Source organism: Schistocerca americana, unplaced genomic scaffold, assembly GCF_021461395.2.
Source record: "Schistocerca americana isolate TAMUIC-IGC-003095 unplaced genomic scaffold, iqSchAmer2.1 HiC_scaffold_133, whole genome shotgun sequence".
NCBI lineage: Eukaryota > Metazoa > Arthropoda > Insecta > Orthoptera > Acrididae > Schistocerca > Schistocerca americana.
Genome location: NW_025725405.1, coordinates 92496 through 115041, shown reverse-complemented (window position 1 = coordinate 115041; position 22546 = coordinate 92496). Strand labels below are relative to the sequence as shown.

The following is a 22546-nucleotide window of genomic DNA, read 5'->3' as shown; positions in this document are numbered from 1 at the left end:
TCGGCGACGTCAGTAATTGTCATCAATGGTTGGCAGTCGCCGCCCATTCCTATTACAAGATCCGTCAGACAGGGCTGTCCTTTATCAATGCTCCTATTTGTCATTGCGCTCGACCCGTTTTTGCGCGCAGTCGGTCGAATCATTGAAGGTGTCCAGGTCTGTCACGTCTCTCTCAAATGTGCTGCCTATGCTGACGACGTGGGACTTTTCATGGGGCGGGCACATGACTTGGACAGAGTTCGCGATGTTCTGACATTGTACGAACGTGCCTCTGGCGCCGTTCTGAATACGCGGAAAACTGTATTGGTACCACTGGGTCGGCGGGGACTGTCTGCTGAACGGGACTGGTTCCGTGTTGTGCGCACCCACAAAATTTTAGGACTCGACATTGTAGCGTGCCCACAAAAAATGCAAGTTTTAAACTGGAGGCGAATTCTTGGCACTGTGAAGGCCCTATGCCGCAGCCACTCAGGTCGCCGACTCAACTTACATCAACGTGTGGCTGTCATTAACACATTCATCTTATCGAACGCGTGGTACATCGCCCAACTGCTTAGTGTTCCGAAGCCGATCGGGAGGGCGATTTCGCAGGCAGTCTACTGGCTCCTGTGGCGGCATGAGATTTTTAAAGTCAAGGCTTCGACCTGTGTCATCGACAGGCAGCTGGGCGGCCTCGGTTTCACCGACGTTCCACGCAAATGCGGCGCGCTGCTCGTCCACCGGACAGCCACCCTGCAGTCCGACGACCCGGCAGGAACCACCGCGGCACTCCTGGAGCTCTACCGCCCACACTCTGAAGCGGCCCCCGTCTCTCTCGCGGCCATCCCGTATAAGATGTCCTACATACGGGAGTACTTTTTAACGAGGAGCTACGCTCTGTCGACGGCTACCGACAGACACAGGACCGCCCGAGGACTCTACGTTGCCCTGACTGGACGACCTCCGCGTCATAAACTGGTCTTCCGGAACCCCACAGTGGAATGGGTGAACGTGTGGGCAAACATCAACAACCCGGTGTTGCCGTCGGACGTGAGTGCGCTCTGGTTTAAGATCGTCAACAACACCCTAGCGACGAACCAGCGGCTTGCCGACATTCATCTCCTTCCCTCTGCCAACTGTGGTAGATGTGGTACTGTGGACACACGGGAACATCGTTTTGAGTGTCCATCGGTGTCGACAGTATGGCGACTGTGTCAACAAATGGTCGCCCACATTAACAGAACGCCTCCTCACCTTGTGACTGTTCGTCGTGTGATAGTGCCTAACTTCAAAGCTTTCCCGCGGACGAAAAATAACGCCACTGTCTGGATCTTAGGGCATACGATTTATGCCCTTATCGATATGGCCGTCACTGATACTGTGATTTACCTGGATTATTTGTGGGCCCAGTATCTGACACTGAAGGATTGCGTTCAATTTCGCGAATTGTTTGCGAATTTTTTGAAGGCGGCCTTGGATTACGGCTATGAAATGGAACTGCGGCAAACACCTTGAACTGAGATTTACTGAGCTGACTCGTTCCATTTTTAATTTCTTTTTCCTTCTTTATTTGTTTTATTTGTGTTATGGTTGGTGACTTGTGCCACACCCACACTACGGGTGGTTCTAGTTTTATATCCAAGGGAGGAGTGTCCTTTTAATTTTGAGGAATTTTACTTTGTTCACAAGACTTCATGGGTATTTTAGAAGATACAGCCTGTTTGTGTGGAACATTCATAGTTGCAGGAGTGTTTTTTTTTTCCAATCTCTTAAATTCTGTTCCCGGACTGTCGCGATTTCCTTTTATTACTTTCCTGTGATTTCTGTTTCTTTCGTGTGCTGCACACATCGACATACACTCTCATGTTGTGCTGTTGTGCTGCGTTGACATCTGTTTTGTAACAACTCTCTGCTGCATCGGAGTGACTGACGTTAGTCAGGAGGGACAATTATTTTACTTTTAAGCGGAATATGAGTTTAGTTGAACTACGAGCAGCAGAGTTGAACCAGCGGAGGAAAGAAGACCGTCCACGAATTCCGCGATAAAATTTCTCTTAGTTCTCCATTTTTCTGTGGAAGAAGACACCACACCACCTGAGCAGAAGATGATTTTGTTTTAAGTTATACCACTGATCCACGAAGTTCGACAGTCCAGCAAATATAGCGATGAAGCTAAAAAAAAAAAAAAAAAAAAAAAAAAAAAAAAAAAAAATAAAAAAAAAAAAAAAAAAAATAAAAAAAAAAAAAAAAGCAAAAAAAAAAAAAAAAAGTGGTAGAATGCTCGCCTGCCACGCGGGCGGCCCGGGTTCGATTCCCGGCCGATGCATCATTTTGTTTTTTCTCCGGTAGGGGTGCTGCGTGTCTTTCGCACTCGAACTGCGTGAGCCATGAGAATGAACCGCGGGATTCCGTGTGGAAAGAACCAATCATGCAGCGCGGACGACTGCTCGTTTGGACTCCTGCGTGCTATTGTACATACTGGCGTCGGCCTAGCATCGCAAGTTGCCTGCCGCGCCGTGAATGCACGTGTAGCAACAGAAAAAATGAGCCAGGGAGTGCAGACTCTCTACCACTTGTATTCGGTACTTACCAAGATTCCAGAAGGTCTAACGATCGCCTGCCTCGGTAGCGCAGTAGGCAGCGCGTAAGTCTCATAATCTTAAGGTCGTGAGTTCGATCCTCACCCGGGGCATCTAATTTTCTGTGACTGAAGGTGGTGCTGTTGCTAGGGCGCCAACTTATTTCTTGTTTGTTATCCGCAACGTTTCAACGCTTCAGCGGGAAAATGTTTACTTCCTGTTATTGCTACATACAGCTTCCCTATTCCTCTTCTCCCAGCAGAGCATGAAGCCAAAAGCATTGCTCTGCGACGTTTGAGGTGCGCGCCTTGCCAGTCAGTATGTGCAAAGATGCTCGCAAAGAGAGCGACAATGCGACAAGCGACCGTACGAACGGTCGAATGAAACGGCCGCATCCGGTGTGGTCTAGTGGCTAGGATACCTGGCTTTCACCCAGGAGGCCCGGGTTCGATTCCCGGTACCGGAACGGAATTTTTTCCACACGAATCGTGACAAGTTTGAGCTGTCCGAGCGGCCGTTTCCCGTCCTGCTCGCAATATAGCTACTGTTTCGTGACCGTCAGCAGAATATAGACTAGGGAAGCAGACACACGACGACCATAGGAATGGTGTATGGCTTCATGCCACCTGATTCCAGCGTAGGGCTGAGCAACTGCATCTGCCGAGGCCCGTTAGCTCAGTTGGTTAGAGCGTCGTGCTAATAACGCGAAGGTCGTGGGTTCGATCCCCCCACGGGCCACTTCTCTTTTACTACTGCGAAAAGGCAGCGCCGATTTCAGCTGGCGAGTGTGATGACCAAATGATCATCACCCTGCGTGGAAGTTGACAGAGGATCCGAACCCGACTCGTCGGGAAGCACTACAGCATTCACTCGGCAATGGCCATAATATCTTGAATACACTGGTTAGAGAAAATGAAAGAAAATGTCCGATTGCCGATGCGTAACAACTTTGGCCCTTGTCAGTACTTGGGCGGGTGAGCGCATGGGAACACAGGGCAGTATTGGCAGTTTTACTTCCTATTTTTGTTTCTCCTTTGTTTTCGGAGCTACAGCCCGATTCGGCCAGGGAGACGCCACCGTGAAATGAAGGGGGCGTGCTGTGTGTCCATCGCCTCGCCTCGCCTCTCCTTACCTCTCTCAGTCGTTTCTCGTGCTTGTCGTTTTGATATAGGCCGATTTGAGAGCGTCAGCTCTCGCGTCAGCTGAGCAAAGTCGAGACAAGTCGAGACACACTAAGGGCTGGTATGCAGCGAGTAAGAGGGCGAAAAAACAATAGTTTAAGAGCGCGTGGCAAAAGTACTCATACGCGAAATTAAAAGCCTGCTGCGGTGGCCGGGAATCGAACCCGGATCAACTGCTTGGAAGGCAACTATGCTGACCATTACACCACCACCGCACAAGCGAGCGCCCCGCCACCGCGCTGAGTCGGCTTCCCGCCTGTCGGCAGCGGCCGAAGGTGATCGTACCCGGCAGGCGCATTTCGAGGCAGGCTAGGGGAGCACATCCAGACGCATTCGGACAGCGTATCCGCGCACATTTCGCATCCTTTGGCAAGAGTCGGCGCCGGCGGCGCAAGAGTACGCAGAGGACCGCGTTCTGGCGGCATCTTTAAGCAGTGCAGTGCAGGATTCAGCGTCTGCAGCATCTTCTCCACAGAATGCTACGGCGCTTGACGGCAGTCCCACTTTCCCTTGAGACATCTGCTCGGGAAGCAGCGTGAAGGTACCGCTGGCCCGAGCATCGGTGGTTCAGTGGTAGAATGCTCGCCTGCCACGCGGGCGGCCCGGGTTCGATTCCCGGCCGATGCATCATTTTGTTTTTTCTCCGGTAGGGGTGCTGCGTGTCTTTCGCACTCGAACTGCGTGAGCCATGAGAATGAACCGCGGGATTCCGTGTGGAAAGAACCAATCATGCAGCGCGGACGACTGCTCGTTTGGACTCCTGCGTGCTATTGTACATACTGGCGTCGGCCTAGCATCGCAAGTTGCCTGCCGCGCCGTGAATGCACGTGTAGCAACAGAAAAAATGAGCCAGGGAGTGCAGACTCTCTACCACTTGTATTCGGTACTTACCAAGATTCCAGAAGGTCTAACGATCGCCTGCCTCGGTAGCGCAGTAGGCAGCGCGTAAGTCTCATAATCTTAAGGTCGTGAGTTCGATCCTCACCCGGGGCATCTAATTTTCTGTGACTGAAGGTGGTGCTGTTGCTAGGGCGCCAACTTATTTCTTGTTTGTTATCCGCAACGTTTCAACGCTTCAGCGGGAAAATGTTTACTTCCTGTTATTGCTACATACAGCTTCCCTATTCCTCTTCTCCCAGCAGAGCATGAAGCCAAAAGCATTGCTCTGCGACGTTTGAGGTGCGCGCCTTGCCAGTCAGTATGTGCAAAGATGCTCGCAAAGAGAGCGACAATGCGACAAGCGACCGTACGAACGGTCGAATGAAACGGCCGCATCCGGTGTGGTCTAGTGGCTAGGATACCTGGCTTTCACCCAGGAGGCCCGGGTTCGATTCCCGGTACCGGAACGGAATTTTTTCCACACGAATCGTGACAAGTTTGAGCTGTCCGAGCGGCCGTTTCCCGTCCTGCTCGCAATATAGCTACTGTTTCGTGACCGTCAGCAGAATATAGACTAGGGAAGCAGACACACGACGACCATAGGAATGGTGTATGGCTTCATGCCACCTGATTCCAGCGTAGGGCTGAGCAACTGCATCTGCCGAGGCCCGTTAGCTCAGTTGGTTAGAGCGTCGTGCTAATAACGCGAAGGTCGTGGGTTCGATCCCCCCACGGGCCACTTCTCTTTTACTACTGCGAAAAGGCAGCGCCGATTTCAGCTGGCGAGTGTGATGACCAAATGATCATCACCCTGCGTGGAAGTTGACAGAGGATCCGAACCCGACTCGTCGGGAAGCACTACAGCATTCACTCGGCAATGGCCATAATATCTTGAATACACTGGTTAGAGAAAATGTCCGATTGCCGATGCGTAACAACTTTGGCCCTTGTCAGTACTTGGGCGGGTGAGCGCATGGGAACACAGGGCAGTATTGGCAGTTTTACTTCCTATTTTTGTTTCTCCTTTGTTTTCGGAGCTACAGCCCGATTCGGCCAGGGAGACGCCACCGTGAAATGAAGGGGGCGTGCTGTGTGTCCATCGCCTCGCCTCGCCTCTCCTTACCTCTCTCAGTCGTTTCTCGTGCTTGTCGTTTTGATATAGGCCGATTTGAGAGCGTCAGCTCTCGCGTCAGCTGAGCAAAGTCGAGACAAGTCGAGACACACTAAGGGCTGGTATGCAGCGAGTAAGAGGGCGAAAAAACAATAGTTTAAGAGCGCGTGGCAAAAGTACTCATACGCGAAATTAAAAGCCTGCTGCGGTGGCCGGGAATCGAACCCGGATCAACTGCTTGGAAGGCAACTATGCTGACCATTACACCACCACCGCACAAGCGAGCGCCCCGCCACCGCGCTGCGTCGGCTTCCCGCCTGTCGGCAGCGGCCGAAGGTGATCGTACCCGGCAGGCGCATTTCGAGGCAGGCTAGGGGAGCACATCCAGACGCATTCGGACAGCGTATCCGCGCACATTTCGCATCCTTTGGCAAGAGTCGGCGCCGGCGGCGCAAGAGTACGCAGAGGACCGCGTTCTGGCGGCATCTTTAAGCAGTGCAGTGCAGGATTCAGCGTCTGCAGCATCTTCTCCACAGAATGCTACGGCGCTTGACGGCAGTCCCACTTTCCCTTGAGACATCTGCTCGGGAAGCAGCGTGAAGGTACCGCTGGCCCGAGCATCGGTGGTTCAGTGGTAGAATGCTCGCCTGCCACGCGGGCGGCCCGGGTTCGATTCCCGGCCGATGCATCATTTTGTTTTTTCTCCGGTAGGGGTGCTGCGTGTCTTTCGCACTCGAACTGCGTGAGCCATGAGAATGAACCGCGGGATTCCGTGTGGAAAGAACCAATCATGCAGCGCGGACGACTGCTCGTTTGGACTCCTGCGTGCTATTGTACATACTGGCGTCGGCCTAGCATCGCAAGTTGCCTGCCGCGCCGTGAATGCACGTGTAGCAACAGAAAAAATGAGCCAGGGAGTGCAGACTCTCTACCACTTGTATTCGGTACTTACCAAGATTCCAGAAGGTCTAACGATCGCCTGCCTCGGTAGCGCAGTAGGCAGCGCGTAAGTCTCATAATCTTAAGGTCGTGAGTTCGATCCTCACCCGGGGCATCTAATTTTCTGTGACTGAAGGTGGTGCTGTTGCTAGGGCGCCAACTTATTTCTTGTTTGTTATCCGCAACGTTTCAACGCTTCAGCGGGAAAATGTTTACTTCCTGTTATTGCTACATACAGCTTCCCTATTCCTCTTCTCCCAGCAGAGCATGAAGCCAAAAGCATTGCTCTGCGACGTTTGAGGTGCGCGCCTTGCCAGTCAGTATGTGCAAAGATGCTCGCAAAGAGAGCGACAATGCGACAAGCGACCGTACGAACGGTCGAATGAAACGGCCGCATCCGGTGTGGTCTAGTGGCTAGGATACCTGGCTTTCACCCAGGAGGCCCGGGTTCGATTCCCGGTACCGGAACGGAATTTTTTCCACACGAATCGTGACAAGTTTGAGCTGTCCGAGCGGCCGTTTCCCGTCCTGCTCGCAATATAGCTACTGTTTCGTGACCGTCAGCAGAATATAGACTAGGGAAGCAGACACACGACGACCATAGGAATGGTGTATGGCTTCATGCCACCTGATTCCAGCGTAGGGCTGAGCAACTGCATCTGCCGAGGCCCGTTAGCTCAGTTGGTTAGAGCGTCGTGCTAATAACGCGAAGGTCGTGGGTTCGATCCCCCCACGGGCCACTTCTCTTTTACTACTGCGAAAAGGCAGCGCCGATTTCAGCTGGCGAGTGTGATGACCAAATGATCATCACCCTGCGTGGAAGTTGACAGAGGATCCGAACCCGACTCGTCGGGAAGCACTACAGCATTCACTCGGCAATGGCCATAATATCTTGAATACACTGGTTAGAGAAAATGTCCGATTGCCGATGCGTAACAACTTTGGCCCTTGTCAGTACTTGGGCGGGTGAGCGCATGGGAACACAGGGCAGTATTGGCAGTTTTACTTCCTATTTTTGTTTCTCCTTTGTTTTCGGAGCTACAGCCCGATTCGGCCAGGGAGACGCCACCGTGAAATGAAGGGGGCGTGCTGTGTGTCCATCGCCTCGCCTCGCCTCTCCTTACCTCTCTCAGTCGTTTCTCGTGCTTGTCGTTTTGATATAGGCCGATTTGAGAGCGTCAGCTCTCGCGTCAGCTGAGCAAAGTCGAGACAAGTCGAGACACACTAAGGGCTGGTATGCAGCGAGTAAGAGGGCGAAAAAACAATAGTTTAAGAGCGCGTGGCAAAAGTACTCATACGCGAAATTAAAAGCCTGCTGCGGTGGCCGGGAATCGAACCCGGATCAACTGCTTGGAAGGCAACTATGCTGACCATTACACCACCACCGCACAAGCGAGCGCCCCGCCACCGCGCTGAGTCGGCTTCCCGCCTGTCGGCAGCGGCCGAAGGTGATCGTACCCGGCAGGCGCATTTCGAGGCAGGCTAGGGGAGCACATCCAGACGCATTCGGACAGCGTATCCGCGCACATTTCGCATCCTTTGGCAAGAGTCGGCGCCGGCGGCGCAAGAGTACGCAGAGGACCGCGTTCTGGCGGCATCTTTAAGCAGTGCAGTGCAGGATTCAGCGTCTGCAGCATCTTCTCCACAGAATGCTACGGCGCTTGACGGCAGTCCCACTTTCCCTTGAGACATCTGCTCGGGAAGCAGCGTGAAGGTACCGCTGGCCCGAGCATCGGTGGTTCAGTGGTAGAATGCTCGCCTGCCACGCGGGCGGCCCGGGTTCGATTCCCGGCCGATGCATCATTTTGTTTTTTCTCCGGTAGGGGTGCTGCGTGTCTTTCGCACTCGAACTGCGTGAGCCATGAGAATGAACCGCGGGATTCCGTGTGGAAAGAACCAATCATGCAGCGCGGACGACTGCTCGTTTGGACTCCTGCGTGCTATTGTACATACTGGCGTCGGCCTAGCATCGCAAGTTGCCTGCCGCGCCGTGAATGCACGTGTAGCAACAGAAAAAATGAGCCAGGGAGTGCAGACTCTCTACCACTTGTATTCGGTACTTACCAAGATTCCAGAAGGTCTAACGATCGCCTGCCTCGGTAGCGCAGTAGGCAGCGCGTAAGTCTCATAATCTTAAGGTCGTGAGTTCGATCCTCACCCGGGGCATCTAATTTTCTGTGACTGAAGGTGGTGCTGTTGCTAGGGCGCCAACTTATTTCTTGTTTGTTATCCGCAACGTTTCAACGCTTCAGCGGGAAAATGTTTACTTCCTGTTATTGCTACATACAGCTTCCCTATTCCTCTTCTCCCAGCAGAGCATGAAGCCAAAAGCATTGCTCTGCGACGTTTGAGGTGCGCGCCTTGCCAGTCAGTATGTGCAAAGATGCTCGCAAAGAGAGCGACAATGCGACAAGCGACCGTACGAACGGTCGAATGAAACGGCCGCATCCGGTGTGGTCTAGTGGCTAGGATACCTGGCTTTCACCCAGGAGGCCCGGGTTCGATTCCCGGTACCGGAACGGAATTTTTTCCACACGAATCGTGACAAGTTTGAGCTGTCCGAGCGGCCGTTTCCCGTCCTGCTCGCAATATAGCTACTGTTTCGTGACCGTCAGCAGAATATAGACTAGGGAAGCAGACACACGACGACCATAGGAATGGTGTATGGCTTCATGCCACCTGATTCCAGCGTAGGGCTGAGCAACTGCATCTGCCGAGGCCCGTTAGCTCAGTTGGTTAGAGCGTCGTGCTAATAACGCGAAGGTCGTGGGTTCGATCCCCCCACGGGCCACTTCTCTTTTACTACTGCGAAAAGGCAGCGCCGATTTCAGCTGGCGAGTGTGATGACCAAATGATCATCACCCTGCGTGGAAGTTGACAGAGGATCCGAACCCGACTCGTCGGGAAGCACTACAGCATTCACTCGGCAATGGCCATAATATCTTGAATACACTGGTTAGAGAAAATGTCCGATTGCCGATGCGTAACAACTTTGGCCCTTGTCAGTACTTGGGCGGGTGAGCGCATGGGAACACAGGGCAGTATTGGCAGTTTTACTTCCTATTTTTGTTTCTCCTTTGTTTTCGGAGCTACAGCCCGATTCGGCCAGGGAGACGCCACCGTGAAATGAAGGGGGCGTGCTGTGTGTCCATCGCCTCGCCTCGCCTCTCCTTACCTCTCTCAGTCGTTTCTCGTGCTTGTCGTTTTGATATAGGCCGATTTGAGAGCGTCAGCTCTCGCGTCAGCTGAGCAAAGTCGAGACAAGTCGAGACACACTAAGGGCTGGTATGCAGCGAGTAAGAGGGCGAAAAAACAATAGTTTAAGAGCGCGTGGCAAAAGTACTCATACGCGAAATTAAAAGCCTGCTGCGGTGGCCGGGAATCGAACCCGGATCAACTGCTTGGAAGGCAACTATGCTGACCATTACACCACCACCGCACAAGCGAGCGCCCCGCCACCGCGCTGAGTCGGCTTCCCGCCTGTCGGCAGCGGCCGAAGGTGATCGTACCCGGCAGGCGCATTTCGAGGCAGGCTAGGGGAGCACATCCAGACGCATTCGGACAGCGTATCCGCGCACATTTCGCATCCTTTGGCAAGAGTCGGCGCCGGCGGCGCAAGAGTACGCAGAGGACCGCGTTCTGGCGGCATCTTTAAGCAGTGCAGTGCAGGATTCAGCGTCTGCAGCATCTTCTCCACAGAATGCTACGGCGCTTGACGGCAGTCCCACTTTCCCTTGAGACATCTGCTCGGGAAGCAGCGTGAAGGTACCGCTGGCCCGAGCATCGGTGGTTCAGTGGTAGAATGCTCGCCTGCCACGCGGGCGGCCCGGGTTCGATTCCCGGCCGATGCATCATTTTGTTTTTTCTCCGGTAGGGGTGCTGCGTGTCTTTCGCACTCGAACTGCGTGAGCCATGAGAATGAACCGCGGGATTCCGTGTGGAAAGAACCAATCATGCAGCGCGGACGACTGCTCGTTTGGACTCCTGCGTGCTATTGTACATACTGGCGTCGGCCTAGCATCGCAAGTTGCCTGCCGCGCCGTGAATGCACGTGTAGCAACAGAAAAAATGAGCCAGGGAGTGCAGACTCTCTACCACTTGTATTCGGTACTTACCAAGATTCCAGAAGGTCTAACGATCGCCTGCCTCGGTAGCGCAGTAGGCAGCGCGTAAGTCTCATAATCTTAAGGTCGTGAGTTCGATCCTCACCCGGGGCATCTAATTTTCTGTGACTGAAGGTGGTGCTGTTGCTAGGGCGCCAACTTATTTCTTGTTTGTTATCCGCAACGTTTCAACGCTTCAGCGGGAAAATGTTTACTTCCTGTTATTGCTACATACAGCTTCCCTATTCCTCTTCTCCCAGCAGAGCATGAAGCCAAAAGCATTGCTCTGCGACGTTTGAGGTGCGCGCCTTGCCAGTCAGTATGTGCAAAGATGCTCGCAAAGAGAGCGACAATGCGACAAGCGACCGTACGAACGGTCGAATGAAACGGCCGCATCCGGTGTGGTCTAGTGGCTAGGATACCTGGCTTTCACCCAGGAGGCCCGGGTTCGATTCCCGGTACCGGAACGGAATTTTTTCCACACGAATCGTGACAAGTTTGAGCTGTCCGAGCGGCCGTTTCCCGTCCTGCTCGCAATATAGCTACTGTTTCGTGACCGTCAGCAGAATATAGACTAGGGAAGCAGACACACGACGACCATAGGAATGGTGTATGGCTTCATGCCACCTGATTCCAGCGTAGGGCTGAGCAACTGCATCTGCCGAGGCCCGTTAGCTCAGTTGGTTAGAGCGTCGTGCTAATAACGCGAAGGTCGTGGGTTCGATCCCCCCACGGGCCACTTCTCTTTTACTACTGCGAAAAGGCAGCGCCGATTTCAGCTGGCGAGTGTGATGACCAAATGATCATCACCCTGCGTGGAAGTTGACAGAGGATCCGAACCCGACTCGTCGGGAAGCACTACAGCATTCACTCGGCAATGGCCATAATATCTTGAATACACTGGTTAGAGAAAATGTCCGATTGCCGATGCGTAACAACTTTGGCCCTTGTCAGTACTTGGGCGGGTGGGCGCATGGGAACACAGGGCAGTATTGGCAGTTTTACTTCCTATTTTTGTTTCTCCTTTGTTTTCGGAGCTACAGCCCGATTCGGCCAGGGAGACGCCACCGTGAAATGAAGGGGGCGTGCTGTGTGTCCATCGCCTCGCCTCGCCTCTCCTTACCTCTCTCAGTCGTTTCTCGTGCTTGTCGTTTTGATATAGGCCGATTTGAGAGCGTCAGCTCTCGCGTCAGCTGAGCAAAGTCGAGACAAGTCGAGACACACTAAGGGCTGGTATGCAGCGAGTAAGAGGGCGAAAAAACAATAGTTTAAGAGCGCGTGGCAAAAGTACTCATACGCGAAATTAAAAGCCTGCTGCGGTGGCCGGGAATCGAACCCGGATCAACTGCTTGGAAGGCAACTATGCTGACCATTACACCACCACCGCACAAGCGAGCGCCCCGCCACCGCGCTGAGTCGGCTTCCCGCCTGTCGGCAGCGGCCGAAGGTGATCGTACCCGGCAGGCGCATTTCGAGGCAGGCTAGGGGAGCACATCCAGACGCATTCGGACAGCGTATCCGCGCACATTTCGCATCCTTTGGCAAGAGTCGGCGCCGGCGGCGCAAGAGTACGCAGAGGACCGCGTTCTGGCGGCATCTTTAAGCAGTGCAGTGCAGGATTCAGCGTCTGCAGCATCTTCTCCACAGAATGCTACGGCGCTTGACGGCAGTCCCACTTTCCCTTGAGACATCTGCTCGGGAAGCAGCGTGAAGGTACCGCTGGCCCGAGCATCGGTGGTTCAGTGGTAGAATGCTCGCCTGCCACGCGGGCGGCCCGGGTTCGATTCCCGGCCGATGCATCATTTTGTTTTTTCTCCGGTAGGGGTGCTGCGTGTCTTTCGCACTCGAACTGCGTGAGCCATGAGAATGAACCGCGGGATTCCGTGTGGAAAGAACCAATCATGCAGCGCGGACGACTGCTCGTTTGGACTCCTGCGTGCTATTGTACATACTGGCGTCGGCCTAGCATCGCAAGTTGCCTGCCGCGCCGTGAATGCACGTGTAGCAACAGAAAAAATGAGCCAGGGAGTGCAGACTCTCTACCACTTGTATTCGGTACTTACCAAGATTCCAGAAGGTCTAACGATCGCCTGCCTCGGTAGCGCAGTAGGCAGCGCGTAAGTCTCATAATCTTAAGGTCGTGAGTTCGATCCTCACCCGGGGCATCTAATTTTCTGTGACTGAAGGTGGTGCTGTTGCTAGGGCGCCAACTTATTTCTTGTTTGTTATCCGCAACGTTTCAACGCTTCAGCGGGAAAATGTTTACTTCCTGTTATTGCTACATACAGCTTCCCTATTCCTCTTCTCCCAGCAGAGCATGAAGCCAAAAGCATTGCTCTGCGACGTTTGAGGTGCGCGCCTTGCCAGTCAGTATGTGCAAAGATGCTCGCAAAGAGAGCGACAATGCGACAAGCGACCGTACGAACGGTCGAATGAAACGGCCGCATCCGGTGTGGTCTAGTGGCTAGGATACCTGGCTTTCACCCAGGAGGCCCGGGTTCGATTCCCGGTACCGGAACGGAATTTTTTCCACACGAATCGTGACAAGTTTGAGCTGTCCGAGCGGCCGTTTCCCGTCCTGCTCGCAATATAGCTACTGTTTCGTGACCGTCAGCAGAATATAGACTAGGGAAGCAGACACACGACGACCATAGGAATGGTGTATGGCTTCATGCCACCTGATTCCAGCGTAGGGCTGAGCAACTGCATCTGCCGAGGCCCGTTAGCTCAGTTGGTTAGAGCGTCGTGCTAATAACGCGAAGGTCGTGGGTTCGATCCCCCCACGGGCCACTTCTCTTTTACTACTGCGAAAAGGCAGCGCCGATTTCAGCTGGCGAGTGTGATGACCAAATGATCATCACCCTGCGTGGAAGTTGACAGAGGATCCGAACCCGACTCGTCGGGAAGCACTACAGCATTCACTCGGCAATGGCCATAATATCTTGAATACACTGGTTAGAGAAAATGAAAGAAAATGTCCGATTGCCGATGCGTAACAACTTTGGCCCTTGTCAGTACTTGGGCGGGTGAGCGCATGGGAACACAGGGCAGTATTGGCAGTTTTACTTCCTATTTTTGTTTCTCCTTTGTTTTCGGAGCTACAGCCCGATTCGGCCAGGGAGACGCCACCGTGAAATGAAGGGGGCGTGCTGTGTGTCCATCGCCTCGCCTCGCCTCTCCTTACCTCTCTCAGTCGTTTCTCGTGCTTGTCGTTTTGATATAGGCCGATTTGAGAGCGTCAGCTCTCGCGTCAGCTGAGCAAAGTCGAGACAAGTCGAGACACACTAAGGGCTGGTATGCAGCGAGTAAGAGGGCGAAAAAACAATAGTTTAAGAGCGCGTGGCAAAAGTACTCATACGCGAAATTAAAAGCCTGCTGCGGTGGCCGGGAATCGAACCCGGATCAACTGCTTGGAAGGCAACTATGCTGACCATTACACCACCACCGCACAAGCGAGCGCCCCGCCACCGCGCTGAGTCGGCTTCCCGCCTGTCGGCAGCGGCCGAAGGTGATCGTACCCGGCAGGCGCATTTCGAGGCAGGCTAGGGGAGCACATCCAGACGCATTCGGACAGCGTATCCGCGCACATTTCGCATCCTTTGGCAAGAGTCGGCGCCGGCGGCGCAAGAGTACGCAGAGGACCGCGTTCTGGCGGCATCTTTAAGCAGTGCAGTGCAGGATTCAGCGTCTGCAGCATCTTCTCCACAGAATGCTACGGCGCTTGACGGCAGTCCCACTTTCCCTTGAGACATCTGCTCGGGAAGCAGCGTGAAGGTACCGCTGGCCCGAGCATCGGTGGTTCAGTGGTAGAATGCTCGCCTGCCACGCGGGCGGCCCGGGTTCGATTCCCGGCCGATGCATCATTTTGTTTTTTCTCCGGTAGGGGTGCTGCGTGTCTTTCGCACTCGAACTGCGTGAGCCATGAGAATGAACCGCGGGATTCCGTGTGGAAAGAACCAATCATGCAGCGCGGACGACTGCTCGTTTGGACTCCTGCGTGCTATTGTACATACTGGCGTCGGCCTAGCATCGCAAGTTGCCTGCCGCGCCGTGAATGCACGTGTAGCAACAGAAAAAATGAGCCAGGGAGTGCAGACTCTCTACCACTTGTATTCGGTACTTACCAAGATTCCAGAAGGTCTAACGATCGCCTGCCTCGGTAGCGCAGTAGGCAGCGCGTAAGTCTCATAATCTTAAGGTCGTGAGTTCGATCCTCACCCGGGGCATCTAATTTTCTGTGACTGAAGGTGGTGCTGTTGCTAGGGCGCCAACTTATTTCTTGTTTGTTATCCGCAACGTTTCAACGCTTCAGCGGGAAAATGTTTACTTCCTGTTATTGCTACATACAGCTTCCCTATTCCTCTTCTCCCAGCAGAGCATGAAGCCAAAAGCATTGCTCTGCGACGTTTGAGGTGCGCGCCTTGCCAGTCAGTATGTGCAAAGATGCTCGCAAAGAGAGCGACAATGCGACAAGCGACCGTACGAACGGTCGAATGAAACGGCCGCATCCGGTGTGGTCTAGTGGCTAGGATACCTGGCTTTCACCCAGGAGGCCCGGGTTCGATTCCCGGTACCGGAACGGAATTTTTTCCACACGAATCGTGACAAGTTTGAGCTGTCCGAGCGGCCGTTTCCCGTCCTGCTCGCAATATAGCTACTGTTTCGTGACCGTCAGCAGAATATAGACTAGGGAAGCAGACACACGACGACCATAGGAATGGTGTATGGCTTCATGCCACCTGATTCCAGCGTAGGGCTGAGCAACTGCATCTGCCGAGGCCCGTTAGCTCAGTTGGTTAGAGCGTCGTGCTAATAACGCGAAGGTCGTGGGTTCGATCCCCCCACGGGCCACTTCTCTTTTACTACTGCGAAAAGGCAGCGCCGATTTCAGCTGGCGAGTGTGATGACCAAATGATCATCACCCTGCGTGGAAGTTGACAGAGGATCCGAACCCGACTCGTCGGGAAGCACTACAGCATTCACTCGGCAATGGCCATAATATCTTGAATACACTGGTTAGAGAAAATGAAAGAAAATGTCCGATTGCCGATGCGTAACAACTTTGGCCCTTGTCAGTACTTGGGCGGGTGAGCGCATGGGAACACAGGGCAGTATTGGCAGTTTTACTTCCTATTTTTGTTTCTCCTTTGTTTTCGGAGCTACAGCCCGATTCGGCCAGGGAGACGCCACCGTGAAATGAAGGGGGCGTGCTGTGTGTCCATCGCCTCGCCTCGCCTCTCCTTACCTCTCTCAGTCGTTTCTCGTGCTTGTCGTTTTGATATAGGCCGATTTGAGAGCGTCAGCTCTCGCGTCAGCTGAGCAAAGTCGAGACAAGTCGAGACACACTAAGGGCTGGTATGCAGCGAGTAAGAGGGCGAAAAAACAATAGTTTAAGAGCGCGTGGCAAAAGTACTCATACGCGAAATTAAAAGCCTGCTGCGGTGGCCGGGAATCGAACCCGGATCAACTGCTTGGAAGGCAACTATGCTGACCATTACACCACCACCGCACAAGCGAGCGCCCCGCCACCGCGCTGAGTCGGCTTCCCGCCTGTCGGCAGCGGCCGAAGGTGATCGTACCCGGCAGGCGCATTTCGAGGCAGGCTAGGGGAGCACATCCAGACGCATTCGGACAGCGTATCCGCGCACATTTCGCATCCTTTGGCAAGAGTCGGCGCCGGCGGCGCAAGAGTACGCAGAGGACCGCGTTCTGGCGGCATCTTTAAGCAGTGCAGTGCAGGATTCAGCGTCTGCAGCATCTTCTCCACAGAATGCTACGGCGCTTGACGGCAGTCCCACTTTCCCTTGAGACATCTGCTCGGGAAGCAGCGTGAAGGTACCGCTGGCCCGAGCATCGGTGGTTCAGTGGTAGAATGCTCGCCTGCCACGCGGGCGGCCCGGGTTCGATTCCCGGCCGATGCATCATTTTGTTTTTTCTCCGGTAGGGGTGCTGCGTGTCTTTCGCACTCGAACTGCGTGAGCCATGAGAATGAACCGCGGGATTCCGTGTGGAAAGAACCAATCATGCAGCGCGGACGACTGCTCGTTTGGACTCCTGCGTGCTATTGTACATACTGGCGTCGGCCTAGCATCGCAAGTTGCCTGCCGCGCCGTGAATGCACGTGTAGCAACAGAAAAAATGAGCCAGGGAGTGCAGACTCTCTACCACTTGTATTCGGTACTTACCAAGATTCCAGAAGGTCTAACGATCGCCTGCCTCGGTAGCGCAGTAGGCAGCGCGTAAGTCTCATAATCTTAAGGTCGTGAGTTCGATCCTCACCCGGGGCATCTAATTTTCTGTGACTGAAGGTGGTGCTGTTGCTAGGGCGCCAACTTATTTCTTGTTTGTTATCCGCAACGTTTCAACGCTTCAGCGGGAAAATGTTTACTTCCTGTTATTGCTACATACAGCTTCCCTATTCCTCTTCTCCCAGCAGAGCATGAAGCCAAAAGCATTGCTCTGCGACGTTTGAGGTGCGCGCCTTGCCAGTCAGTATGTGCAAAGATGCTCGCAAAGAGAGCGACAATGCGACAAGCGACCGTACGAACGGTCGAATGAAACGGCCGCATCCGGTGTGGTCTAGTGGCTAGGATACCTGGCTTTCACCCAGGAGGCCCGGGTTCGATTCCCGGTACCGGAACGGAATTTTTTCCACACGAATCGTGACAAGTTTGAGCTGTCCGAGCGGCCGTTTCCCGTCCTGCTCGCAATATAGCTACTGTTTCGTGACCGTCAGCAGAATATAGACTAGGGAAGCAGACACACGACGACCATAGGAATGGTGTATGGCTTCATGCCACCTGATTCCAGCGTAGGGCTGAGCAACTGCATCTGCCGAGGCCCGTTAGCTCAGTTGGTTAGAGCGTCGTGCTAATAACGCGAAGGTCGTGGGTTCGATCCCCCCACGGGCCACTTCTCTTTTACTACTGCGAAAAGGCAGCGCCGATTTCAGCTGGCGAGTGTGATGACCAAATGATCATCACCCTGCGTGGAAGTTGACAGAGGATCCGAACCCGACTCGTCGGGAAGCACTACAGCATTCACTCGGCAATGGCCATAATATCTTGAATACACTGGTTAGAGAAAATGTCCGATTGCCGATGCGTAACAACTTTGGCCCTTGTCAGTACTTGGGCGGGTGAGCGCATGGGAACACAGGGCAGTATTGGCAGTTTTACTTCCTATTTTTGTTTCTCCTTTGTTTTCGGAGCTACAGCCCGATTCGGCCAGGGAGACGCCACCGTGAAATGAAGGGGGCGTGCTGTGTGTCCATCGCCTCGCCTCGCCTCTCCTTACCTCTCTCAGTCGTTTCTCGTGCTTGTCGTTTTGATATAGGCCGATTTGAGAGCGTCAGCTCTCGCGTCAGCTGAGCAAAGTCGAGACAAGTCGAGACACACTAAGGGCTGGTATGCAGCGAGTAAGAGGGCGAAAAAACAATAGTTTAAGAGCGCGTGGCAAAAGTACTCATACGCGAAATTAAAAGCCTGCTGCGGTGGCCGGGAATCGAACCCGGATCAACTGCTTGGAAGGCAACTATGCTGACCATTACACCACCACCGCACAAGCGAGCGCCCCGCCACCGCGCTGCGTCGGCTTCCCGCCTGTCGGCAGCGGCCGAAGGTGATCGTACCCGGCAGGCGCATTTCGAGGCAGGCTAGGGGAGCACATCCAGACGCATTCGGACAGCGTATCCGCGCACATTTCGCATCCTTTGGCAAGAGTCGGCGCCGGCGGCGCAAGAGTACGCAGAGGACCGCGTTCTGGCGGCATCTTTAAGCAGTGCAGTGCAGGATTCAGCGTCTGCAGCATCTTCTCCACAGAATGCTACGGCGCTTGACGGCAGTCCCACTTTCCCTTGAGACATCTGCTCGGGAAGCAGCGTGAAGGTACCGCTGGCCCGAGCATCGGTGGTTCAGTGGTAGAATGCTCGCCTGCCACGCGGGCGGCCCGGGTTCGATTCCCGGCCGATGCATCATTTTGTTTTTTCTCCGGTAGGGGTGCTGCGTGTCTTTCGCACTCGAACTGCGTGAGCCATGAGAATGAACCGCGGGATTCCGTGTGGAAAGAACCAATCATGCAGCGCGGACGACTGCTCGTTTGGACTCCTGCGTGCTATTGTACATACTGGCGTCGGCCTAGCATCGCAAGTTGCCTGCCGCGCCGTGAATGCACGTGTAGCAACAGAAAAAATGAGCCAGGGAGTGCAGACTCTCTACCACTTGTATTCGGTACTTACCAAGATTCCAGAAGGTCTAACGATCGCCTGCCTCGGTAGCGCAGTAGGCAGCGCGTAAGTCTCATAATCTTAAGGTCGTGAGTTCGATCCTCACCCGGGGCATCTAATTTTCTGTGACTGAAGGTGGTGCTGTTGCTAGGGCGCCAACTTATTTCTTGTTTGTTATCCGCAACGTTTCAACGCTTCAGCGGGAAAATGTTTACTTCCTGTTATTGCTACATACAGCTTCCCTATTCCTCTTCTCCCAGCAGAGCATGAAGCCAAAAGCATTGCTCTGCGACGTTTGAGGTGCGCGCCTTGCCAGTCAGTATGTGCAAAGATGCTCGCAAAGAGAGCGACAATGCGACAAGCGACCGTACGAACGGTCGAATGAAACGGCCGCATCCGGTGTGGTCTAGTGGCTAGGATACCTGGCTTTCACCCAGGAGGCCCGGGTTCGATTCCCGGTACCGGAACGGAATTTTTTCCACACGAATCGTGACAAGTTTGAGCTGTCCGAGCGGCCGTTTCCCGTCCTGCTCGCAATATAGCTACTGTTTCGTGACCGTCAGCAGAATATAGACTAGGGAAGCAGACACACGACGACCATAGGAATGGTGTATGGCTTCATGCCACCTGATTCCAGCGTAGGGCTGAGCAACTGCATCTGCCGAGGCCCGTTAGCTCAGTTGGTTAGAGCGTCGTGCTAATAACGCGAAGGTCGTGGGTTCGATCCCCCCACGGGCCACTTCTCTTTTACTACTGCGAAAAGGCAGCGCCGATTTCAGCTGGCGAGTGTGATGACCAAATGATCATCACCCTGCGTGGAAGTTGACAGAGGATCCGAACCCGACTCGTCGGGAAGCACTACAGCATTCACTCGGCAATGGCCATAATATCTTGAATACACTGGTTAGAGAAAATGTCCGATTGCCGATGCGTAACAACTTTGGCCCTTGTCAGTACTTGGGCGGGTGAGCGCATGGGAACACAGGGCAGTATTGGCAGTTTTACTTCCTATTTTTGTTTCTCCTTTGTTTTCGGAGCTACAGCCCGATTCGGCCAGGGAGACGCCACCGTGAAATGAAGGGGGCGTGCTGTGTGTCCATCGCCTCGCCTCGCCTCTCCTTACCTCTCTCAGTCGTTTCTCGTGCTTGTCGTTTTGATATAGGCCGATTTGAGAGCGTCAGCTCTCGCGTCAGCTGAGCAAAGTCGAGACAAGTCGAGACACACTAAGGGCTGGTATGCAGCGAGTAAGAGGGCGAAAAAACAATAGTTTAAGAGCGCGTGGCAAAAGTACTCATACGCGAAATTAAAAGCCTGCTGCGGTGGCCGGGAATCGAACCCGGATCAACTGCTTGGAAGGCAACTATGCTGACCATTACACCACCACCGCACAAGCGAGCGCCCCGCCACCGCGCTGAGTCGGCTTCCCGCCTGTCGGCAGCGGCCGAAGGTGATCGTACCCGGCAGGCGCATTTCGAGGCAGGCTAGGGGAGCACATCCAGACGCATTCGGACAGCGTATCCGCGCACATTTCGCATCCTTTGGCAAGAGTCGGCGCCGGCGGCGCAAGAGTACGCAGAGGACCGCGTTCTGGCGGCATCTTTAAGCAGTGCAGTGCAGGATTCAGCGTCTGCAGCATCTTCTCCACAGAATGCTACGGCGCTTGACGGCAGTCCCACTTTCCCTTGAGACATCTGCTCGGGAAGCAGCGTGAAGGTACCGCTGGCCCGAGCATCGGTGGTTCAGTGGTAGAATGCTCGCCTGCCACGCGGGCGGCCCGGGTTCGATTCCCGGCCGATGCATCATTTTGTTTTTTCTCCGGTAGGGGTGCTGCGTGTCTTTCGCACTCGAACTGCGTGAGCCATGAGAATGAACCGCGGGATTCCGTGTGGAAAGAACCAATCATGCAGCGCGGACGACTGCTCGTTTGGACTCCTGCGTGCTATTGTACATACTGGCGTCGGCCTAGCATCGCAAGTTGCCTGCCGCGCCGTGAATGCACGTGTAGCAACAGAAAAAATGAGCCAGGGAGTGCAGACTCTCTACCACTTGTATTCGGTACTTACCAAGATTCCAGAAGGTCTAACGATCGCCTGCCTCGGTAGCGCAGTAGGCAGCGCGTAAGTCTCATAATCTTAAGGTCGTGAGTTCGATCCTCACCCGGGGCATCTAATTTTCTGTGACTGAAGGTGGTGCTGTTGCTAGGGCGCCAACTTATTTCTTGTTTGTTATCCGCAACGTTTCAACGCTTCAGCGGGAAAATGTTTACTTCCTGTTATTGCTACATACAGCTTCCCTATTCCTCTTCTCCCAGCAGAGCATGAAGCCAAAAGCATTGCTCTGCGACGTTTGAGGTGCGCGCCTTGCCAGTCAGTATGTGCAAAGATGCTCGCAAAGAGAGCGACAATGCGACAAGCGACCGTACGAACGGTCGAATGAAACGGCCGCATCCGGTGTGGTCTAGTGGCTAGGATACCTGGCTTTCACCCAGGAGGCCCGGGTTCGATTCCCGGTACCGGAACGGAATTTTTTCCACACGAATCGTGACAAGTTTGAGCTGTCCGAGCGGCCGTTTCCCGTCCTGCTCGCAATATAGCTACTGTTTCGTGACCGTCAGCAGAATATAGACTAGGGAAGCAGACACACGACGACCATAGGAATGGTGTATGGCTTCATGCCACCTGATTCCAGCGTAGGGCTGAGCAACTGCATCTGCCGAGGCCCGTTAGCTCAGTTGGTTAGAGCGTCGTGCTAATAACGCGAAGGTCGTGGGTTCGATCCCCCCACGGGCCACTTCTCTTTTACTACTGCGAAAAGGCAGCGCCGATTTCAGCTGGCGAGTGTGATGACCAAATGATCATCACCCTGCGTGGAAGTTGACAGAGGATCCGAACCCGACTCGTCGGGAAGCACTACAGCATTCACTCGGCAATGGCCATAATATCTTGAATACACTGGTTAGAGAAAATGTCCGATTGCCGATGCGTAACAACTTTGGCCCTTGTCAGTACTTGGGCGGGTGAGCGCATGGGAACACAGGGCAGTATTGGCAGTTTTACTTCCTATTTTTGTTTCTCCTTTGTTTTCGGAGCTACAGCCCGATTCGGCCAGGGAGACGCCACCGTGAAATGAAGGGGGCGTGCTGTGTGTCCATCGCCTCGCCTCGCCTCTCCTTACCTCTCTCAGTCGTTTCTCGTGCTTGTCGTTTTGATATAGGCCGATTTGAGAGCGTCAGCTCTCGCGTCAGCTGAGCAAAGTCGAGACAAGTCGAGACACACTAAGGGCTGGTATGCAGCGAGTAAGAGGGCGAAAAAACAATAGTTTAAGAGCGCGTGGCAAAAGTACTCATACGCGAAATTAAAAGCCTGCTGCGGTGGCCGGGAATCGAACCCGGATCAACTGCTTGGAAGGCAACTATGCTGACCATTACACCACCACCGCACAAGCGAGCGCCCCGCCACCGCGCTGAGTCGGCTTCCCGCCTGTCGGCAGCGGCCGAAGGTGATCGTACCCGGCAGGCGCATTTCGAGGCAGGCTAGGGGAGCACATCCAGA

At 54.0% G+C, this 22546-nt stretch overlaps 49 non-coding genes across 49 annotated transcripts; 39 read left to right on the top strand and 10 right to left on the bottom strand.

The window, feature by feature from the left end:
* The first annotated feature begins 2598 nt into the window (after positions 1-2598).
* On the top strand, positions 2599-2671 carry Trnam-cau. The gene has a single exon. It is a non-coding gene; the product is annotated as a tRNA-Met (tRNA).
* Positions 2672-2952: 281 nt separating this feature from the next.
* Trnae-uuc lies at positions 2953-3024 on the top strand. Its single transcript has one exon. It is a non-coding gene; the product is annotated as a tRNA-Glu (tRNA).
* A 198-nt stretch (positions 3025-3222) lies between these two features.
* Trnai-aau lies at positions 3223-3296 on the top strand. Its single transcript has one exon. It is a non-coding gene; the product is annotated as a tRNA-Ile (tRNA).
* Positions 3297-3882: 586 nt separating this feature from the next.
* On the bottom strand, positions 3883-3954 carry Trnag-ucc. The gene has a single exon. It is a non-coding gene; the product is annotated as a tRNA-Gly (tRNA).
* Positions 3955-4295: 341 nt separating this feature from the next.
* Positions 4296-4366, top strand: Trnag-gcc. The gene has a single exon. It is a non-coding gene; the product is annotated as a tRNA-Gly (tRNA).
* A 293-nt stretch (positions 4367-4659) lies between these two features.
* Trnam-cau lies at positions 4660-4732 on the top strand. Its single transcript has one exon. It is a non-coding gene; the product is annotated as a tRNA-Met (tRNA).
* Positions 4733-5013: 281 nt separating this feature from the next.
* Positions 5014-5085, top strand: Trnae-uuc. Its single transcript has one exon. It is a non-coding gene; the product is annotated as a tRNA-Glu (tRNA).
* Positions 5086-5283: 198 nt separating this feature from the next.
* On the top strand, positions 5284-5357 carry Trnai-aau. The gene has a single exon. It is a non-coding gene; the product is annotated as a tRNA-Ile (tRNA).
* A 576-nt stretch (positions 5358-5933) lies between these two features.
* Positions 5934-6005, bottom strand: Trnag-ucc. Its single transcript has one exon. It is a non-coding gene; the product is annotated as a tRNA-Gly (tRNA).
* A 341-nt stretch (positions 6006-6346) lies between these two features.
* On the top strand, positions 6347-6417 carry Trnag-gcc. Its single transcript has one exon. It is a non-coding gene; the product is annotated as a tRNA-Gly (tRNA).
* Positions 6418-6710: 293 nt separating this feature from the next.
* On the top strand, positions 6711-6783 carry Trnam-cau. The gene has a single exon. It is a non-coding gene; the product is annotated as a tRNA-Met (tRNA).
* A 281-nt stretch (positions 6784-7064) lies between these two features.
* Positions 7065-7136, top strand: Trnae-uuc. The gene has a single exon. It is a non-coding gene; the product is annotated as a tRNA-Glu (tRNA).
* A 198-nt stretch (positions 7137-7334) lies between these two features.
* Trnai-aau lies at positions 7335-7408 on the top strand. The gene has a single exon. It is a non-coding gene; the product is annotated as a tRNA-Ile (tRNA).
* A 576-nt stretch (positions 7409-7984) lies between these two features.
* On the bottom strand, positions 7985-8056 carry Trnag-ucc. Its single transcript has one exon. It is a non-coding gene; the product is annotated as a tRNA-Gly (tRNA).
* A 341-nt stretch (positions 8057-8397) lies between these two features.
* Trnag-gcc lies at positions 8398-8468 on the top strand. Its single transcript has one exon. It is a non-coding gene; the product is annotated as a tRNA-Gly (tRNA).
* Positions 8469-8761: 293 nt separating this feature from the next.
* Positions 8762-8834, top strand: Trnam-cau. The gene has a single exon. It is a non-coding gene; the product is annotated as a tRNA-Met (tRNA).
* A 281-nt stretch (positions 8835-9115) lies between these two features.
* Positions 9116-9187, top strand: Trnae-uuc. The gene has a single exon. It is a non-coding gene; the product is annotated as a tRNA-Glu (tRNA).
* Positions 9188-9385: 198 nt separating this feature from the next.
* On the top strand, positions 9386-9459 carry Trnai-aau. Its single transcript has one exon. It is a non-coding gene; the product is annotated as a tRNA-Ile (tRNA).
* Positions 9460-10035: 576 nt separating this feature from the next.
* On the bottom strand, positions 10036-10107 carry Trnag-ucc. The gene has a single exon. It is a non-coding gene; the product is annotated as a tRNA-Gly (tRNA).
* Positions 10108-10448: 341 nt separating this feature from the next.
* On the top strand, positions 10449-10519 carry Trnag-gcc. Its single transcript has one exon. It is a non-coding gene; the product is annotated as a tRNA-Gly (tRNA).
* Positions 10520-10812: 293 nt separating this feature from the next.
* On the top strand, positions 10813-10885 carry Trnam-cau. The gene has a single exon. It is a non-coding gene; the product is annotated as a tRNA-Met (tRNA).
* A 281-nt stretch (positions 10886-11166) lies between these two features.
* Positions 11167-11238, top strand: Trnae-uuc. The gene has a single exon. It is a non-coding gene; the product is annotated as a tRNA-Glu (tRNA).
* Positions 11239-11436: 198 nt separating this feature from the next.
* On the top strand, positions 11437-11510 carry Trnai-aau. Its single transcript has one exon. It is a non-coding gene; the product is annotated as a tRNA-Ile (tRNA).
* Positions 11511-12086: 576 nt separating this feature from the next.
* Positions 12087-12158, bottom strand: Trnag-ucc. The gene has a single exon. It is a non-coding gene; the product is annotated as a tRNA-Gly (tRNA).
* Positions 12159-12499: 341 nt separating this feature from the next.
* Positions 12500-12570, top strand: Trnag-gcc. The gene has a single exon. It is a non-coding gene; the product is annotated as a tRNA-Gly (tRNA).
* Positions 12571-12863: 293 nt separating this feature from the next.
* Positions 12864-12936, top strand: Trnam-cau. Its single transcript has one exon. It is a non-coding gene; the product is annotated as a tRNA-Met (tRNA).
* Positions 12937-13217: 281 nt separating this feature from the next.
* Trnae-uuc lies at positions 13218-13289 on the top strand. The gene has a single exon. It is a non-coding gene; the product is annotated as a tRNA-Glu (tRNA).
* Positions 13290-13487: 198 nt separating this feature from the next.
* Positions 13488-13561, top strand: Trnai-aau. The gene has a single exon. It is a non-coding gene; the product is annotated as a tRNA-Ile (tRNA).
* A 586-nt stretch (positions 13562-14147) lies between these two features.
* Trnag-ucc lies at positions 14148-14219 on the bottom strand. Its single transcript has one exon. It is a non-coding gene; the product is annotated as a tRNA-Gly (tRNA).
* Positions 14220-14560: 341 nt separating this feature from the next.
* Trnag-gcc lies at positions 14561-14631 on the top strand. The gene has a single exon. It is a non-coding gene; the product is annotated as a tRNA-Gly (tRNA).
* Positions 14632-14924: 293 nt separating this feature from the next.
* Positions 14925-14997, top strand: Trnam-cau. Its single transcript has one exon. It is a non-coding gene; the product is annotated as a tRNA-Met (tRNA).
* Positions 14998-15278: 281 nt separating this feature from the next.
* On the top strand, positions 15279-15350 carry Trnae-uuc. Its single transcript has one exon. It is a non-coding gene; the product is annotated as a tRNA-Glu (tRNA).
* Positions 15351-15548: 198 nt separating this feature from the next.
* On the top strand, positions 15549-15622 carry Trnai-aau. The gene has a single exon. It is a non-coding gene; the product is annotated as a tRNA-Ile (tRNA).
* A 586-nt stretch (positions 15623-16208) lies between these two features.
* Positions 16209-16280, bottom strand: Trnag-ucc. Its single transcript has one exon. It is a non-coding gene; the product is annotated as a tRNA-Gly (tRNA).
* A 341-nt stretch (positions 16281-16621) lies between these two features.
* Positions 16622-16692, top strand: Trnag-gcc. Its single transcript has one exon. It is a non-coding gene; the product is annotated as a tRNA-Gly (tRNA).
* Positions 16693-16985: 293 nt separating this feature from the next.
* Trnam-cau lies at positions 16986-17058 on the top strand. Its single transcript has one exon. It is a non-coding gene; the product is annotated as a tRNA-Met (tRNA).
* Positions 17059-17339: 281 nt separating this feature from the next.
* On the top strand, positions 17340-17411 carry Trnae-uuc. The gene has a single exon. It is a non-coding gene; the product is annotated as a tRNA-Glu (tRNA).
* A 198-nt stretch (positions 17412-17609) lies between these two features.
* Positions 17610-17683, top strand: Trnai-aau. The gene has a single exon. It is a non-coding gene; the product is annotated as a tRNA-Ile (tRNA).
* A 576-nt stretch (positions 17684-18259) lies between these two features.
* Positions 18260-18331, bottom strand: Trnag-ucc. The gene has a single exon. It is a non-coding gene; the product is annotated as a tRNA-Gly (tRNA).
* A 341-nt stretch (positions 18332-18672) lies between these two features.
* Positions 18673-18743, top strand: Trnag-gcc. The gene has a single exon. It is a non-coding gene; the product is annotated as a tRNA-Gly (tRNA).
* Positions 18744-19036: 293 nt separating this feature from the next.
* Positions 19037-19109, top strand: Trnam-cau. Its single transcript has one exon. It is a non-coding gene; the product is annotated as a tRNA-Met (tRNA).
* A 281-nt stretch (positions 19110-19390) lies between these two features.
* Positions 19391-19462, top strand: Trnae-uuc. The gene has a single exon. It is a non-coding gene; the product is annotated as a tRNA-Glu (tRNA).
* A 198-nt stretch (positions 19463-19660) lies between these two features.
* On the top strand, positions 19661-19734 carry Trnai-aau. The gene has a single exon. It is a non-coding gene; the product is annotated as a tRNA-Ile (tRNA).
* A 576-nt stretch (positions 19735-20310) lies between these two features.
* On the bottom strand, positions 20311-20382 carry Trnag-ucc. Its single transcript has one exon. It is a non-coding gene; the product is annotated as a tRNA-Gly (tRNA).
* A 341-nt stretch (positions 20383-20723) lies between these two features.
* Trnag-gcc lies at positions 20724-20794 on the top strand. Its single transcript has one exon. It is a non-coding gene; the product is annotated as a tRNA-Gly (tRNA).
* A 293-nt stretch (positions 20795-21087) lies between these two features.
* Trnam-cau lies at positions 21088-21160 on the top strand. The gene has a single exon. It is a non-coding gene; the product is annotated as a tRNA-Met (tRNA).
* A 281-nt stretch (positions 21161-21441) lies between these two features.
* Trnae-uuc lies at positions 21442-21513 on the top strand. Its single transcript has one exon. It is a non-coding gene; the product is annotated as a tRNA-Glu (tRNA).
* Positions 21514-21711: 198 nt separating this feature from the next.
* Positions 21712-21785, top strand: Trnai-aau. Its single transcript has one exon. It is a non-coding gene; the product is annotated as a tRNA-Ile (tRNA).
* A 576-nt stretch (positions 21786-22361) lies between these two features.
* Positions 22362-22433, bottom strand: Trnag-ucc. Its single transcript has one exon. It is a non-coding gene; the product is annotated as a tRNA-Gly (tRNA).
* Positions 22434-22546: the final 113 nt, after the last annotated feature.